The sequence below is a fragment of the Barbus barbus genome (genome assembly GCF_936440315.1).
Source record: "Barbus barbus genome assembly, chromosome: 35".
Taxonomy (NCBI): domain Eukaryota; kingdom Metazoa; phylum Chordata; class Actinopteri; order Cypriniformes; family Cyprinidae; genus Barbus; species Barbus barbus.
In genome coordinates this window covers 192,984-210,291 of record NC_136763.1, presented here as the reverse complement: position 1 = coordinate 210,291, position 17,308 = coordinate 192,984, and the positions used below count along the sequence as shown (strand labels likewise).

The following is a 17,308-nucleotide window of genomic DNA, read 5'->3' as shown; positions in this document are numbered from 1 at the left end:
TTCCGGGCAGTGTCTGATGACGACATAGAGGCGTACTCAGATACTGTAACGTGTTTCATCAGGAAGTGTGTAGAGGATGTAGTACCGACAAAAACAATCCGCATCTACCCCAACCAAAAACCGTGGATTAACAGCGATGTTCGAGCAGCCTTGTCAGCGCGGACATCTGCCTTTAAATCCGGAAACTCTGACGATCACAAACAAGCCAGTTACGATCTCAGGAAATCAATCAAAGCTGCCAAACGACAATATAAAAACAAAGTTGAAGAACAATTCAAAACCAACAACGCAAGAAGCATGTGGCAGGGTATCAATAACATCACAGATTTCAGAGGGAATAAACCAGCTACTGTGAACATTGCCGCCTCTGTACCGGACGAACTTAATCACTTTTATGCTCGTTTCGAGGCTCACAACACCGCCCACACAGAGCGCGCTCCCGCGGCTGTAACAGAAGAGGCGAGCGCACTTTCCTTTTCTGTCGCAGATGTAACCCGATCCTTCCGACGGGTGAACATCCGCAAGGCTGTGGGTCCCGATGGCATCCCAGGCCGTGTGCTCCGAGCATGCGCATTCCAACTGGCCGGGGTTTTCACAGACATTTTTAACCTTTCCCTCTCTCTGTCTGTGGTTCCCGCATGCTTCAAAAAATCCACCATTGTGCCCATACCAAAGAAAAATAAAATCACATGCTTGAATGACTGGAGGCCCATTGCTCTGACACCCATCTTCAGCAAGTGCTTTGAGAAACTCATCAGAGACTACATCTGCTCTGTGCTGCCTGACTCACTGGATCCCCTACAATTCGCATATCGCAGAAACCGTTCCACAGACGATGCTATTGCCTTCACCCTGCACACTGCTCTCTCCCACCTGGAAAATAAGAACACCTATGTGAGAATGCTGTTTGTGGACTACAGCTCAGCATTCAATACCATAGTGCCTGCCACACTGGTTGAGAAGCTCCAGACTCTGGGACTAAACGGATCTCTGTGCAGCTGGATCCTGGACTTCCTGACAGGCAGATGTCAGGTGGTCAGAATGGGCAACAACACCTCATCCCCGCTGACCCTCAACACTGGTGCTCCTCAGGGCTGCGTCCTCAGCCCACTCCTGTACTCCCTGTACACACACGACTGTACAGCAACACACAGCTCCAACGTCATCGTCAAATTTGCTGACGACACAACGGTGATAGGCCTGATCACTGACAACGATGAGACGGCCTACAGAGAGGAGGTGAGAACCCTGACTAAATGGTGTCAAGAGAACCACCTCTCACTCAACATCGATAAGACCAAGGAGCTGGTGGTGGATTTCAGGAGACAGAGCAGAGAACACACACCCATCACCATCGACATGACACCTGTGGAGCGAGTAAATAGCTTCAAATTCCTCGGTGTTCACATCACTGAGGATCTCACATGGTCCGCTCATACAGATGCAGTGCTGAAGAAGACACACCAACGCCTCTTCTTCCTGAGACGGCTGAGGAAGTTTGGAATGAGCCCCAGCATCCTCAGATCATTCTACACCTGCACTGTGGAGAGCATCCTGACAGGCTGCATCACCGCCTGGTTTGGAAACAGCACTGCTGGCAACCGCAAAGCTCTGCAAAGGGTCGTGCAAACTGCCCGTCACATTGTTGGAGGTGAGCTTCCCTCCCTCCAGGACATCTACACCAGGCGGTGTATAAAGAAAGCCCGGAGGATCATCAATGACTCCAGCCACCCGTCCCACAGACTGCTCTCTCTGCTGCCCTCAGGAAGACGTCTCCGCAGCATCCGATCCCGCACTAGCCGACTGAGGGATAGCTTTTTTCCTCAGGCTATCAGGCTAATGAACAGTAAAAACTAATACACCCTACAGCACACTCCCACTTTACAATATACCACGCACTGCACTTTAATTCCAATACAGTTCAAACTGGACTACCAGTACACTACTGCACAAATACAACAATCTTTTTGCCAGCACTGGATACCATCCAATGCACATCCATGACATTTGCACACCCGGTTTATATATAATCTGCTGCATCTTCGCATATTACTGTGTGTATATAACGTAGAATGTGTACTACATACTGTGTATAATGTGTATCGGTAACTGTATGTCTGTCTAATAGTACACTATGTGTACTGAGTATATGTATGTGTATATTACACATTGTCATCTGTATAAGTCTGTACGTATGTATGGTAATGTCTATATGTAAATTGTTTATATGTAAATTGTCTATATGTAAATTGTTTCTGCAGTGTCTGGAGCACGCTCTCAAGAATTTCACTCACGAAGGCACACGTGCTGTGGTGATGTGACAATAAAAGTGATTTGATTTGATTTGAATAGAGTATTAGCAATCTAAGCGAGATTAGCGCCAGCCACGTTGCCGATGCTAACGGGCTATAAGCTAATAGCAGACTCGAGAAATCAAAATAAAACTAGTGATAACAAGGCGCTCTGATTGGTTTTGTTTCAGAATGATATAGGGGATCAATTCACACGTTATAGAAACGAAAATGATAGAGTATAAAATTGTTTTTAAGATAGAAAATAGACGATAAAGAATCACCTTGACGGAACTCAAACTCAAAACACGCAATATTTGTAAAATGTTTTGTAAAATAAGTCTTATTTGGCGTATGTGTGTGTGTGAGAGAGACTGAGGTATTCTTAGGACAAGTCACATTTGTAAGAAGGAAATGTACCAACCTGTAACGCCCCACTCAACTGTTCAAAGCATACTGCAGGTGAGGAAAGGTGAGGACTGTCCTTCACATTTGTATGGACTGTGAGCGACTGCATGAATAATTCAGACTCGAGCCTCATCATGTCACAGACACGTTTTCCCATCTGGTCACATGGAGGGTCAGATCACGGCCCGTTACACAAGCCCAGGAAGATCCACAGGCCTGTGTCTGTCTCTTAATGGGAGCTGCGGGTTACATTAGACATAATAATTTCTGTGTGGTGTCTTCAACCCCAGCAGGCTGTAATTTGCACCTTCTCGTCCCCTCTGCCACATGACAGCTGCCAGAGCCGTGACACTGTCATTTTCCCTCCCCTTCTCCAGCTCTCATAAAGTCTCTCGTACCTGCTGACCTGTCCGATCATATATAAGCACCGATTCCCGTATCACCCCTAACCCCCCGCTTTATTGGACCCCTGTGAGCCTTTGGGACAGCTGCTGTCACGAATGCCCTTAGCTCTTTTGTTGGAGGCTCAGTTTTCCTTTTCCAGTGTATATGTTAACTTATTATACATTATACATTGTTTGTTATTTATATTAATATCAATGATTATGATAAATGTCTTCTAAATACCAAAACATGCACATGTTCATCAGAGTAGATGGTATTTGTCTGCACATGCTGTCATATTTTGAGGACTGGTGGTTGTAGTAGTCATGTCTGATATATGAGGCTGCAGATAAATTAGCAATGTTGTTATGATCTGGTATGTTTGAAAGATTCCTTTATGATCTAGTCAGTTGCTGTTGGTGGGACATCGGCAGAAGATTCATTACTCTACAATCTCGAAAAGGTGTTTTTTCTCCAGATTCCAGAATCAGATGTTCTGGATGTTTGGAGATTATTTCTAAAGGAAAATATTTTGAATGGACAAACCTTACCATGAATGTTTTGTGCAAACGCAGTATCTGAGAGACTGGACTGGAGGATTCTGGTTTCATGTTTGCAGCAGACAGTAGCGACAAGCTGCTTTTCTCCTTCTGCTCGTGCTTCTTGTTTTGCATATGAGATTCAGCTGAAACCTCTTGCTTTTATTCATCTTGTTCCCTTCCAGGAACTTCGAGCTGCGTCGAAACGCATATGGGAACTCCTTCAGCGTGACCAGGCTCTGAATATGATGTGTAATCAGTCAAACAAGGGCGAGGCGTCACGGGCGGGGTGACGTCACGACCAGGAAGCATATAAGCACGTGCGGCGGAGCCGGCTTCAGCTTTTTGTCATTCAGCGAAGCGCTCTGTGTGTGTCAGTCTTATTTACTGTTGTTTGTCCTAGTTTTAAGTGGAAAGCATTCAGTATCATGCCAAAGCCAAGGGCAAGCTCAGGGGTGAAGCTTTCAGACCACGTTTTGAGTCGTGTGTGCATCCTTGCCCTCGCTATATCACGAGCGAGGACACACACGATTTGTGCGTGGTCTGCCTGGGTGCGGAGCACGCAGAATCGGTCTCCGCACCCGGAGGGCTCTCTTCGAAAAGGGAGCCTTCGCGAGCTTCCCACGCGGTGCCGGTCCCGCTGCTGCCGAGGCAGAGCGGCGGCTGCACTCGTGGGGCTCGCAGGCTGATCTGGCTGGCGAGTGTGAGACAGGCATGTCCTTATCTCCTCCCGTATCCGCCAGATCTGGCGCCCCGTCTCTCGGTGTGGAAGCTGTCTCTTCCCCCGAGACGAGGGCTCAATGCTTCGTCTCTCTTCCTCTGAGGAGGTTGATGTGACGAGCGTTCACGAGGTTTCGCCGCCTCTGTCACCCCAATATGATATAACTATGAGCTTTGTAAGCTGCAGTGTTTGCACAAGCATAAAATGAATAAAGCCGGTCCCGCTTCTGCCTTTAAATCAGAGAGAAAAAAAGGCAGAGCGGCGGCTGTGCTCGCGGGGCTTGCAGAGAGAAAAAAAAGAGAAAAAGGCTGATCTGGCTGGCGAGAGTCAGATGGGCATGTCCCTATCTCCTCCCGCGCCTGATCTGGCGCCCCGTCTCTCGGTTCGGAAGCGGTCTCTTCCCCCCGAGACGAGGGCTCAACGCTTCGTCTCTCTTCCTCCGAGGAGGTTGATGTGACGAGCGTTGACGAGGTTTCGCCGCCTCTCTCGCCCCAGAGAGCTACTTCTACACAGGAGCCTTCCGTTTTCCCCGATCTCCTCACCGAGGTGTCGAACAGACGCTTGCGAGCTATCTGTCTCCCTCTACGGCATCGCCTTTGAAGGCTCCTGCTCTGCTTACAACATCTTTGGTGGGCAGAGGGTATGCGCACTCTCTAAACTCAGGTGGCTGCTGGGCGGGCGCAGCCTCCTCCACATACCAGCTCCTCGCGCAAAAGGTCCTGACGGGCGAGCCCCAGGACCGCGGAGGGTGACCCCTACTGGGGTGGAGTGGCTTGCACCGCGGCACTCGGTGACCACTTCACCTCGGTGCCCTCCAGGGACTTGTCTGCTGACCCTGCCGCTGTTCCAGGGCACAGCCGGTCCCAGCAAGTATATTTCTCAGGTTTGTCCGCCCGGCAGCGCGGAGCCGAGAAACTCGCCTCGGCCGCCAGATTACGCGTCTCCTGCCGGTGCGCCGCAGCGAGGCAGTGGTCTGGCCGCTTCTCTAACACCAGAGGTCAGTCTCGAGAGACTGATTCCCTTAGTAGATCGTTTGGCAGCCTGGCAGCGACTGCCAAATGTGTCTCTTTGGGTCCTGCGGACGGTAGAGGCTGGCTATTCCATCCAGTTCGATGGGCCACCTCCACTGTTCAAAGGGGTCTGTGTGACTACGGTCCGCCCCGAGCAGGCTCTGGTCTTGGAACAGGAAGTCGATACTTTGCTGAGGAAGGAAGCCATCGAGTTGGTTCCTCCTCACGAAGTCCACGCCGGCTGCTACAGCCTGTACTTCATTGTTCCAAAGAAGGATGGGGGGCTGAGGCCCATACTGGATTTGAGTCTTCTGAACCGCTCAGCCAGAAAGCTGAAGTTCAAGATGCTCACTGTCAGGCAGATCGTGTCTCAAATCAGGTCCGAGGACTGATTTGTCACGACAGACCTCAAAGATGTCTATTTCCATGTACCCATCCTTCCCTCTCACAGGGAGTTCCTGAGGTTCGCTTTCGGGGGCAAAGCGTATCAGTATCGGGTTCTTCCCCTCGGCCTAGCACTCTCACCCCGCACTTTCACCAAGTGTGTGGATGCGGCACTGGTCCCGTTGCGACTGCAGGGCATCCGCATACTCAATTATATCGACAATTGGTCGATCCTCGCTCAATTAGAGCGGGCGGCGATTCGGCATCGAGGTGTCGTTCTCGCCCACATGAAAGATTTGGGGGGTTAAGACTAAACGCCAAGGAAAGTGTGTTTTCTCCAGCTCAGAGAACCACTTATCCAGGTGTAGTGTGGGATTCGACCACGATGCAGGCTCGTTTGACCCCTGCTCGGATCGAGTCGATCCTCACGGCAGTCTAGAGAGTGTGAGAAGGCCAGCCATTCACTGTCAAGCAGTTTCAGAGACTGCTTGGGCTCATGGCAGCTGCGTCCAGCGTGATTCCTTCTGGCCTGCTGTACATGAGGCCCCTACAGTGGTGGCTCAAGACCAAGGGGGTCTCCCTGAGGGGAGACTCGCGCCGCGCTGTCAAAGTGTCACGCTGTCCGTGCCTTAGACATGTGGAGGAATCCTTGGTTCTTGTCCCGGGGCCCGGTGCTGGGAGCTCCTTGTCGCTGCGTCTCGCTAGCGACGGACGCTTCCCTCACCGGTTGGGGTGCGGTCATGAGTGGCCACCCTGCCCGCGGTCTGTGGAGTGGTCATATCAACCAGCTAGAGATCCTAGCTGTGTTCCGTGTGCTCAAGCACTTCCTCCCAGACCTAAGAGATCACCACGTGCTGGTGCGCACCGACAGCACGGCAGTGGTCTCTTACATCAACCACCAAGGAGGTCTGCGGTCGCGCCCCTTGTATAAGCTGGCACACCAGATCCTTGTGTGGTCCCAGGGCAAGCTCCTATCACTGAGAGCTGTGCACATTCCTGGGCATCTTTATGTGGGAGCAGGCGTCCTGTCGAGACAGGGGCCGAGGCCCGGGGTATGGATGCTTCACCCCGAGGGGTGAAGCAGATGTGGAAGGTTTTGGCCAGGCACAGGTGGACCTCTTCGCCACTCGAGAGTCAGCGCAATGTCCCCTCTGGTTCCTCCAGCTCCTCCGGGACTGGACGCTATGGTATAGACGTGGCCGAGGCTCCGTCTGTATGCCTTCCCCCCGATCGCTCTGCTCCCTGGAGTTCTGGCGAGAGTGCGCCGGGACGAGGTCAGTCTACTGTTAGTAGCACCGTTCTGGCCGGGCCGAGTATGGTTCTCGGACCTGATATCTCTCCTCGACGGCACTCCGTGGGAAGTGCCCGTCAGGAGGGACCTCCTCTCACAGGCCGGGGGCACCGAGGTGCACCCTCGCCCGGAGTTATGGAAGCGGTGGGTGTGGCCCCTGAGGGGGCACAGCTCATAGCTTCCGGTCTGTCAACCGAGGTTGTCGAGACCATCCTCCAATCCAGAGCTCCCTCTACGAGGAAACTGTACGCCTTGAAGTGGAGGCTCTTCACTTCTTGGTGCGGGGACCGCCAGCTCGACCCAGTCAACTGCCCCGTTGGTGCAGTACTGGAGTTCCTGCAGGCCCGTTTCTCCACAGGGGTAACCCATTCCACTGTTAAGGTCTACGTGGCAGCTATTTCGTCATACCACGCCCTTATTGGTGGCCAGGGTGGGTGACCTTCAGGCCCTGACAACGGCTTCTATTCACTTTGCGCCCGGTTCGGCGAAAGTATTCCTCTACCCCCGCGTGGGGTATGTTCTGAAGGTCCCGTTGGTCGTTCCACAGCCGGTCGTACTGCAGTCCTTCTGTCCTCCTCCCTTCGCGGAGCCAGACCAGGAGAAGCACAACCGTGTGTGTCCAGTGCGAGCACTGGACGCATACATCCACAGGTCCTCCCTGTGGAGAAAGTCGGACCAGCTGCCCGTGTGCTATGGTCCGCTTAGGAGGGGTCTTCCTGCTACGAAGCCCTCTCTTAGTAGGTGGATTGTGGGTGCCATGGCTTTGGCATACGAGGCCTCTGAGCTCCCCCCACCGGTGGGAGTCAGAGCGCACTCAACCCGAGGTGTGGTGGCCTCCAAGGCCTTCTGGGCAGGTGTTCCATGCAGGACATCTGCAACGCAGCTGGGTGGTCCACGCCCTGACTTTCGTTAGGTTCTATGACCTCGACATCCGAGCCACTCCCGGCTCCTCTGTCCTTTCGTCCTGACACCAGGCAGGGACTTGTCAGTCTGGAGGCGTTGGTATCTCGTTCCCATATGCGTTTCGACGCAGCTCGAAGTTCCTGGAAGGGAACGTCTCAGGTTACGTATGTAACCATGGTTCCCTGAAGGGAACGAGACGCTGCGTCGCGTTGCCACACTTCCAGCATCCCTGCCAGCGCATGCTTCATGACTTGAAGCTGAAGACGGCTCCGCCGCACGTGCTTATATGCTTCCTGGTCGTGACGTCACCCCGCCCGTGACGCCTCGCCCTTGTTTGACTGATTACACATCATATTCAGAGCCTGGTTACGCTGAAGGCGTTCCCATATGCATTTCGACGCAGCGTCTCGTTCCCTTCAGGGAACCATGGTTACATACGTAACCTGAGACGTTTCCTCTTAACAGCTACATAATTAGCAAATAGTTAGTTAACTGCTTTAGGTGCCAGAGACAGCGTGTCATTCCACCTCTTCATCATCTCTGGATCATCTCAGCAGTTTTTTAGCATGTTTAGCACATTTTGTGTGTGTGTGTTTGGATCATAATTTATCTAGAATAATAATGCAAGATCCGCTTTAGAATTGTGAATCAGTCGTGTCTAGCAGTTTCCTCTCTCTGTTTGTAGATCACGGTCACTTCATCTGTGTTTGGAGAGGATTTGTCTCTCTTCAAACTGTTTAATTGATTGTTTGAAGTAATTTAAATTAGTGTTTTTAATATTTCATCATTAGTATCTTTTAGAGAGCTCTCTCAGTCTCAGTAGGTTAGTTGTGGTGCTACACCCCCCCCCCCCCCCCCACACACACACACACACACAGACACTCACACACACTCACAGGGTGTGTTGTTGTAGTGAGCGGGTGACTCTGGCCGTGTGCCTTGAATGTGCTGCTATAACAAACTGACCTGTTTGAGCAGGTGGGCAGGCTGGCAGTGTCCATCTCTGAGCATCAGCCCTGGCACAGCACTGAGTGTGTGTATGTGAGAGAGAGAATGTGTGTGTGTGTGTGTGGCTCTATCAGTCCAGTCATGCACCTTTAGTGTCCCTAACATGTCCTCCCTGTCATCTGTCTGTCACTCCTGCAGTCTGCCTGCATGCTCTCATTCACATGTGATAAACATTTAACCACCATTAGAAAGATTCATTCATTCACTGGTGAACTAAATGAGCATGTATCTTTCCTGATGTCTCTTTGGGTTTAATGAGAGCGAGTGCAGTCTTCTGATGCGCCAGGTGTTTGTTCAGATCCTCCATCACTGCGTTTGTGATCCGAGTTTCAGTGAAGTTCGTCAAGGGCAGAACTGAATGTGTCAGTGTTGACTTTAATGTTCTACTGAAGAGAACAGATGGCTGATGTGTGACACTGACGTCTGTTTGGACAGCTGAGATTCTAAGATGAAAACTAGAGAGAGAGTTTCGCTCTGAGCACTCCAAAAGTTTATAATCTCCTGCAAACATCTTTCTGCTAGATTTATGTCGTTGAAGCTGTCTGTTATCTGACTGTCTTTGTGTGTTTTGTTGAGACATAGACAGTGATATTCATGCATATTCATTCAGTTAAAACAACCAAGTACCTCTTTTGATTTCCACTATAAACTCTCGACACGAGTGGCGTCTCTTCTTCACGCCGCTGCGCTCGCGTTCGTGTGCGAGAGGGACATTTACTCTATCTCTTAATTAAAGATCATATCACATCATTTTCTTCACAAGAGAAGAAAAATCACTTCAAAGAAAGAGTGAGAAAAATAATTTCTGTAAGTTCACCAACTGAAAATGAGGCAAAGTTATTTGCATGAGTAAGATTGACGTTTTTAATATCCACTACAGTGGCGTTCAATTGGCGTGACTCAGCCATTGCCGGCCGTGAGAAAGCACATCGTGTGCCGCAGAATCGTACTCATTATTGAGAAAACAATGCATAATTAAAGTAATCATTATTAATTACCATTCACTCACCATTTGCACATCTACTTAATTATAAGTTTGGAAAATTCATCCACCGTCTGAATTCAGATTTTGTTGCGGAGTTTATATTTTGACGTGAGCGTGCCAGCTAGCAACTCTGGATCCGGCCCGCCGATGTTCGTCTGTTGTTTTAATTACACGAACGCGCATGAGAATTGCCTTTAATGACAGAGAGAAATAGGGCCCAGAGCTAAACGTCATCATGGCATGAGGCTGCCCCAGGTTAAAAAAAAAAAAAAGTACACTTCCATAATGTATTTAAAGTGCTCTATTTTTGCTTACTAATTTTGTACGTAATATACTAAAAAATATCCTTTAGTACCTCTTAAGTACAATCAACTAAGTGCACTCAACTGTGCTATTTTAGGACACCATGAATATGAACTAAAATGCGCTTTTAACATGCTATCTCTACTTAAAAATGTATTTAGTCACCACTTGTAGTACAATTGAGTGTACTAGTGTATGAAGGATGGGTTCAAGTGTACTACAAGTGGTGACTAAATCATTTTTTTTAAAATACAGAGATAGTAAGTTAAAAGCACATTTTAGTTCATATTCATGGTGTCCCAAAATAGCACAGTTGAGTACACTTAGATTATCTTAAGTCTATCTTAAGAAGTACTAAAGAATCATTTTTAGAATATTAAGTACAAAATTAGTGCACAAAAATAGAGCATTTTAAGTTCATTATGGAAGTACACTTTTTTTTAACCTAGGGCTGCTGAGAAGGCAGTATACAGTGACGTACAGGAATCGATAGAATGTTTTCCCTCTGTGCTTCATAAAGATCTCAGCGTTTGCCCGGTTACAGACGTGCCAAGGGCCTACAGTAGGTGGGCTACAGGGTGAATGAACATGTTCATTAAGCCAACACGCTGACAACTCCAGCCGCTTTAACCGACAGACGCCAGGAGCCCCCAGAGACGAACCCTCGGAGGAGAAACGGGACGTTAACCACAGTGTCAAAGCAGGTGGAATAATTAAGAAAAAGGAGAGAGCTCATTTAAAAGGGCTAAATCATGGCTGTAAGTTAATTATGTTGCCTTACCTTACACAGGAAGTGGCTTTACAGGGGATCGCGATGGATTTCCTTTTAAGGAATCTCCTGGCTCGTTAGCAAACAGACAGTTTTGAAACAGAGCAAAGATAAGCCGTGATGTGATCGACAGGACAGTTCTCCGCTGACCACCGCTGTAGTGTCTGATCGCCACTCATTTTGGTTTGTTGTGGAGGAGTGCTGACATTAGACTGCATGTTGAACATTGGCAGCTTATAACAAGTCAGCTTGTGCAGGTGGAGCGGTGTTTCCATTACTGAGAGCAGACACCCCAGCATCTCTAATGATAGAGCACCAGCACGTCAGAAAGCTTCAGCTCCTCATTAAACTCTCTGCTGCCATGTTAGGAAGGCGACTCGGGTGTAAGTTATAATTTAAGCTGTTTGCAGTTAAGTTTGTGTTTATTCTGCAGAATTCATGATCAATGTTTATATCTCTTAATGGGACAGTTCATCAATTAAAATATAATTTACCTTCCCAAACTTGTTTGACCTGCTCTCTGATGTGGACACAGAAGAAGATATTTTGAGAGTTAATTTTTTTTGTTTAGTTTTTTTTGTCCGTACAATGAAAATGCTCCAATGTTGTTCAGTTCCAAACGTTTTAAACTTATTTTGTATTCAGCAGAAGAAAGAAGATTGGGACATATTTTCTTCTTTTTTTCTTTCTTTTTATTTCAAACTATTACAGTTTTTTTCAGCTGCTTTACACACATTTTCAAAACTTTGCCTCTTTTTTTCAAAACTTTACACACAAATCCAAGAATTGCACACAAAATGCAAAACACCTCACATCTCTTGCAAAATGAAGCACTGCATTCAAAATATCACAAACACATCTCAAAAGCAAACATTTGAAAACACCTTTGCCATAATATTAATTCCTGATAGGTTTTTTATATGTTACATAGTCATAGAGAATTGTGTGTTGTGTTTAGCAAAAAGTGTTTTATGAAATTGAAAACGGAGTCAAAGGCTGTGAATTAGTGTCTGGTTTTGCAGATTTGATCTGTGCTTCTGCTGTTTGAGTGTCAGCTTTCAGAAACTGTGTGACAAGGAAAGATTTTGTTTGTAAGCAGTTGAAAAAAAACTATAATTAAAGGCATAGTTCACCCAAAAATGAAAATTCTGCCATAATTTCCCTCAAAAGTTGTTTCGAACCTGTATGAGTTTTTTTCTGTTGAACTCAGTGGTAGAGCATTGCATTAGCAGCGCAAAAGGCAGTGTGTTCAATTCCCAGGGAACATACATACTGATAAAAAAAAATGTATAGCCTGCATGCACTGTTAAGACACTTTAGATAAAAGCATCTGCTAAATGCATAAATGTAACTGTTGGTAACCAATCAATCGCTGGTAGCCATTGGTATCCATAGAATGGAAAAACATGCTATGTTAGTCAATGGGAACCGGAAAATGTTTGGTTTCTTCAAGATGTCATCTTTTGTGTTCAACAGAAGAAAGAAACTCATACCATTTTCGAACAGCTAGAGGGTGAGTAAATGATGGCAGAATTTTCATTTTCTTATTGACTTGATCCTTTTGTCTGTGTTCCTTTTCACATGTGGCATTAACAGAAGGGTTAACTAGCCACATCATAACCCTTCGATATTATTAAATTTTTTAGTTGTCCGTCACGTTTGCGCTCTGGAAAAATGTCAAGTGGCCGCACTAAGTGGGGCGTTCAGGTTGTAATCATCATGGCTCGTCCGTGTTGATAGTGTTCGCTGTTGTAAGGCAGAGCAGCCGTTGACAGAGGGTATTAAAGTTAATCAGCAGAGAAATGTCAGACGGCTTCACTCACACACGTTAGTGTTCTGCTAGCGCTCTCAAACAATGCACGCTCGCCGCGTCGGGCGACTTCAGATCTATTCTTTGAGTGCGCCGGCGTAATCATGCGTGACCGCGAGTGACTAAGCTCTTTAATTAGAGAGACACGCATTCATTATTTACCCTTTTCTCAGAGGAGATTAGCTGGAGCCCATGCTTTGTGGCAGAGATACAGAGCTAAATGTACCTGAGACGGGCCTTTCTCCGCTAAACTAAAGAGTTCTGCCAGGGACTTGCAGTCTCCCGACTCTTACTCCTGAAGCGAGATGAGTTACAAAAATTAAGCATGATTTTACTCCAATTTAAACCAAAAAAACATGGTTACTATAGTTAAACCATGGCAGTTTAACCGTGGTCTCGCTACACTAACCAGAGTTTACCCATGGTATTTGTAGTAAAACTGTGGTTATAAATAGTAATCAATACGCAAAAAAAACATGGTTACTACACTTTTACTACAGTAAACCCGTGGTTAATTTTTGTAAGGGTGTGCAGGTATGCTGTGTTCGTATTCAGCTCAGAACTGTTGGAGGAGGTTTTTAATTAAAATAAATTAATCAATGTGAGGATTATAATGAGCAGATGCTAACAGTGGTGTTTAAAAAGCTCTCATTAAGCGTCTGAAGGGCTTTTGATGGCAGTATGTCTCGGGTCACATCCTCTGGCCAGATGAAAGAGCAGCTCTTGAAGGTCGCGTGGTTCGTTTACTGAGCACATCCAAAGGGTCGAGCCGCGCTCCAGGCTTTGAAGTTCCTCCGCTGGCTCGATAGACGGTCGATGGGCCAACCCAGGGATCCAGGGAAACTTTATCCCTCGACTTTTGAAGTCACCATACTTGGCCAGACACCACTTCCTTCCCTTCACTTTGTTGGCACAGAAATCGTTAATTTACCTGAATGTCATGATTTTTCTTTTATATTGGTGGGTTATATTATAACTAGGGCTGTCAGTTTAATGCGTTAACTTAATTAATTAGCTATGAAAAATAACAAGATTAAAATATTTTAATGAGTTAACACACTGGCCCCACCCCCAGACCTGTACATCATCTTACATTTCATACAGTTGACTGCTGACAAATAGGATGCAGGGCAACAACTCCATAAATGCAGTTATGCCCTAAAATTCAAGATATTGGTGCAAAAATGTCCCATATGTGTTTTTGTCTCATAATTATCATATGATAAGCAATATCACACCAGCAGCGAGAGCAATATCAGAGGAGTGCTGTTTGTCCCGAATATAACGAGTGCAAATGTGATTTTATTCAACAGTTCAGTAAATAAGTTAATTTTGTCTTATATTTTAAACACAATATTGTCTGTTTTTGCTCAGTTTTGCCTATAAATCCATAGCAGAATTATTGTTCATCTCCGAGCAACACAGCGGTGTTTAGTTTCTGAATGAATCCGCGTTTTGAATGAATCGTGTGAATCAATTATTCAAAGTCCCATTTATAAAGTGAGCCGTTACTGAATTCCTGAATGAATCAGCCGTTTGAATGAATCGAATGAATAAAAGACTCATAAAAACACTGACCGCCACCTGCTGGAAGCTTTAGTATCTTTTTAGAGTATTATTTCCCCCCAAAAAGAGGGGGGGGGGGACTTTAAAGGCATAGTTCACCCAAAAATATAAATTTTGTCATTTACTCAAACCTGAATGACGTATTTTCTTTTGTGGAACATATAAGAAGGTATTTTGAAGACTGTTGGTAACAAACTGTTGGTTTTGGTTACCAATTACTTCCATTGCATGAATGTTTCTCAAATTATCTTCTTTTATGTTCCATAGTTTGTTTTTTATGTTTTTTATGTGTAAAAAAAAAAATATGATGAATCCAATAAAATATTTCTTTCTAAAGCTACTATTTTTAATGTCTACTTGATACTTTCTCATTTAACACAAATGTAGCTTTAAATAGTCTTTGGGGGTATTTTAACAGATTTAGATTAATTAATCGACACATTATGTAATTAATTAGATTAAAAAAACTTTAATCGACTGACAGCCCTAATTATAACAAATATTCATTTATTTATATTTATAAATTTATATTGTTTACATTATGTTGATGCTTTTATTGTTTGTCTTAAGTTTGGTTAGGTGAATTTCCTATCTGCACAACAAATTTCCCTTCGTGTACTAATAAAGATACCTTGAACCTTGAGGTCTTTATGAAAGCAGGAGGAACATTTGACTGGCATTTTGTGTCTTATGAAAAAAACAAAGTCAAGATATGGTTGCTTGAAAGCGAGTGTTTCTGATGCATGGCAATACATCAGCTCTTTTTTAGTTAGATTCAAGTGACAGACTGACAAGCCAGAAAACAAACCACCAGAAGAAACGCTGTGTAATTCAACTGCATTTATCGCACTTTCTCCGCTGGTTGAAAGAACTTTCCTCTTAGTGTATCCCATTGCTAATTTACAGAACCAGTGGAACTCAGTTATATTAAAGAGGAAGATGTCAGCCTCTCACCTGACAGCATCGCTCATCACTGGAACAAAAGCTGAGGCTTGCGGCATGTTTTTGAGCCAACCTGAGGAAGGGTATCTGCCAGGCCAAACTCACACACAAACAGAAGATTGAAGAACACTTCAATTCTTCAGACCCCCGGCGTATGTGGCAAGGCATACAATCTATCACGGATTACAAACCACCTAACTCTGTGCCCCCCTCCAGCTCTGCCTCCCTCCCAAACGAGCTCAACCACTTTTATGCTCGTTTTGATCAAAATAATAAGGAGATCTCACTCAAAGCTGAGCATCAACCCAGTGAACTGCCTCTCACTCTCTCCACATCAGACGTTTACTCCACTTTGCGTAAGGTGAATGCACGGAAGGCAGCTGGCCCTGACGGAATACCTGGTCGTGTGCTTAAAGCCTGTGCGGAGCAGCTAGCTGAGGTCTTCACGGACATTTTCAATCTGTCCCTGGCCCAAACAACTGTCCCCACTATCTTCAAAACCTCCACCATCGTACCAGTACCGAAACATTCCACTGCCTCGGTCCCTAACGACTTCCGTCCTGTTGCACTCACCCCCATCATTGCCAAGTGTTTTGAGAAACTGGTTGCATCCCACCTAAAATCCTGTCTCCCTGCTACACTGGACCCATTCCAATTTGCCTATCGCCACAATAGGTCAACAGAGGACGCCATCTCAACAGCGCTTCACTCTGCCCTCACCCACCTGGACAGTCAAAACACACATGTGAGAATGCTGTTCATGGACTTCAGTTCTGCATTTAATACAGTAATCCCCTCCAAGCTGATCTCCAAGCTCAGCCAGCTTGGAATCAGCACACCCATCTGTAATTGGATTCTAGATTTTCTGACTAACAGACCTCAGTCCGTCAAGTTAGATAACCTCTCCTCCTCCATCATCACCCTGAACACCGGCGTGCCACAGGGCTGCGTACTGAGCCCTCTCCTGTACTCCCTCTTCACCCATGACTGTGTTCCTGTTTATGGCTCCAACACCATAATCAAATTTGCAGATGACACCACGGTGGTAGGTCTGATCAAGGATGACGATGAATCAGCCTACAGGGATGAGGTGCAGCACCTGGCTGTATGGTGTGCCACCAATAATCTACAGCTAAACACCCAGAAGACAAAGGAGATCATTGTGGACTTCAGGCGGACTAGGAGTCATGCACACACACCCATCTACATCAACGGAGCTGAAGTGGAGCGTGTGTCGAGTTTCAAGTTCCTTGGCATCCACATCTCTGATGACCTCACCTGGTCCCATAACACCTCTACTCTGGTCAAAAAGGCACAGCAGCGCCTTTACTTCTTAAGGAGCCTTAAGAAAGTTCACCTGAATCCCAGGATCCTTGTGGAATTCTACCGCTGTACCATTGAGAGCATACTCACGAACTGCATCTCAGTATGGTACAGCAATTGCTCCGCATCTGACCGCAAAGCACTCCAGCGGGTGGTGAAAACTGCTCAACGGATCACCGGCACCCAGTTAACTTCCATTGAGAACATTTATTATAAGCGCTGTCTGGGCAGGGCAAGAAACATCATCAAGGATGCCTCTCACCCTAACCATGGACTTTTCACCCTCCTTCCATCCGGCAGGCGTTACAGGTGCCTACGCTCTCGCACCAGTAGGCTCAGGAAGAGCTTCTTCCCCGAAGCTGTGACACTTCTGAACGCCACACCACCAATCTAACCTGCACCTGCTTATTACTGCACTGGTCACAGTACTTTAAACACATGCATTTGCACTACTCATATTTTGCACAGACTGCACATCGTTCAAGTCATTACACTATAAACTGTTTAAAGTTGTTACTGTACAAGCACAGTAAACTATTTCTATAAAATATTGCACTACTGCTATTTTGCATAGAATACATTGTTCTATCAATACTTTGCACACTCATCCAGCTGTATTTATTTATTACCACTGTTCTCACGTTTCTGCTGTTCATAATGTGTATATATAA

The 17,308-nt window shown here is 46.4% G+C and overlaps 1 protein-coding gene across 1 annotated transcript in view; it reads left to right on the top strand.

The window, feature by feature from the left end:
* Nucleotides 1-17,308, top strand: part of LOC306855220 (interleukin-1 receptor accessory protein-like 1-B) — a gene marked incomplete at both ends in the record, with an annotated part of 267,168 nt that overhangs the window by 124,867 nt on the left and 124,993 nt on the right. The window lies entirely within an intron of this gene.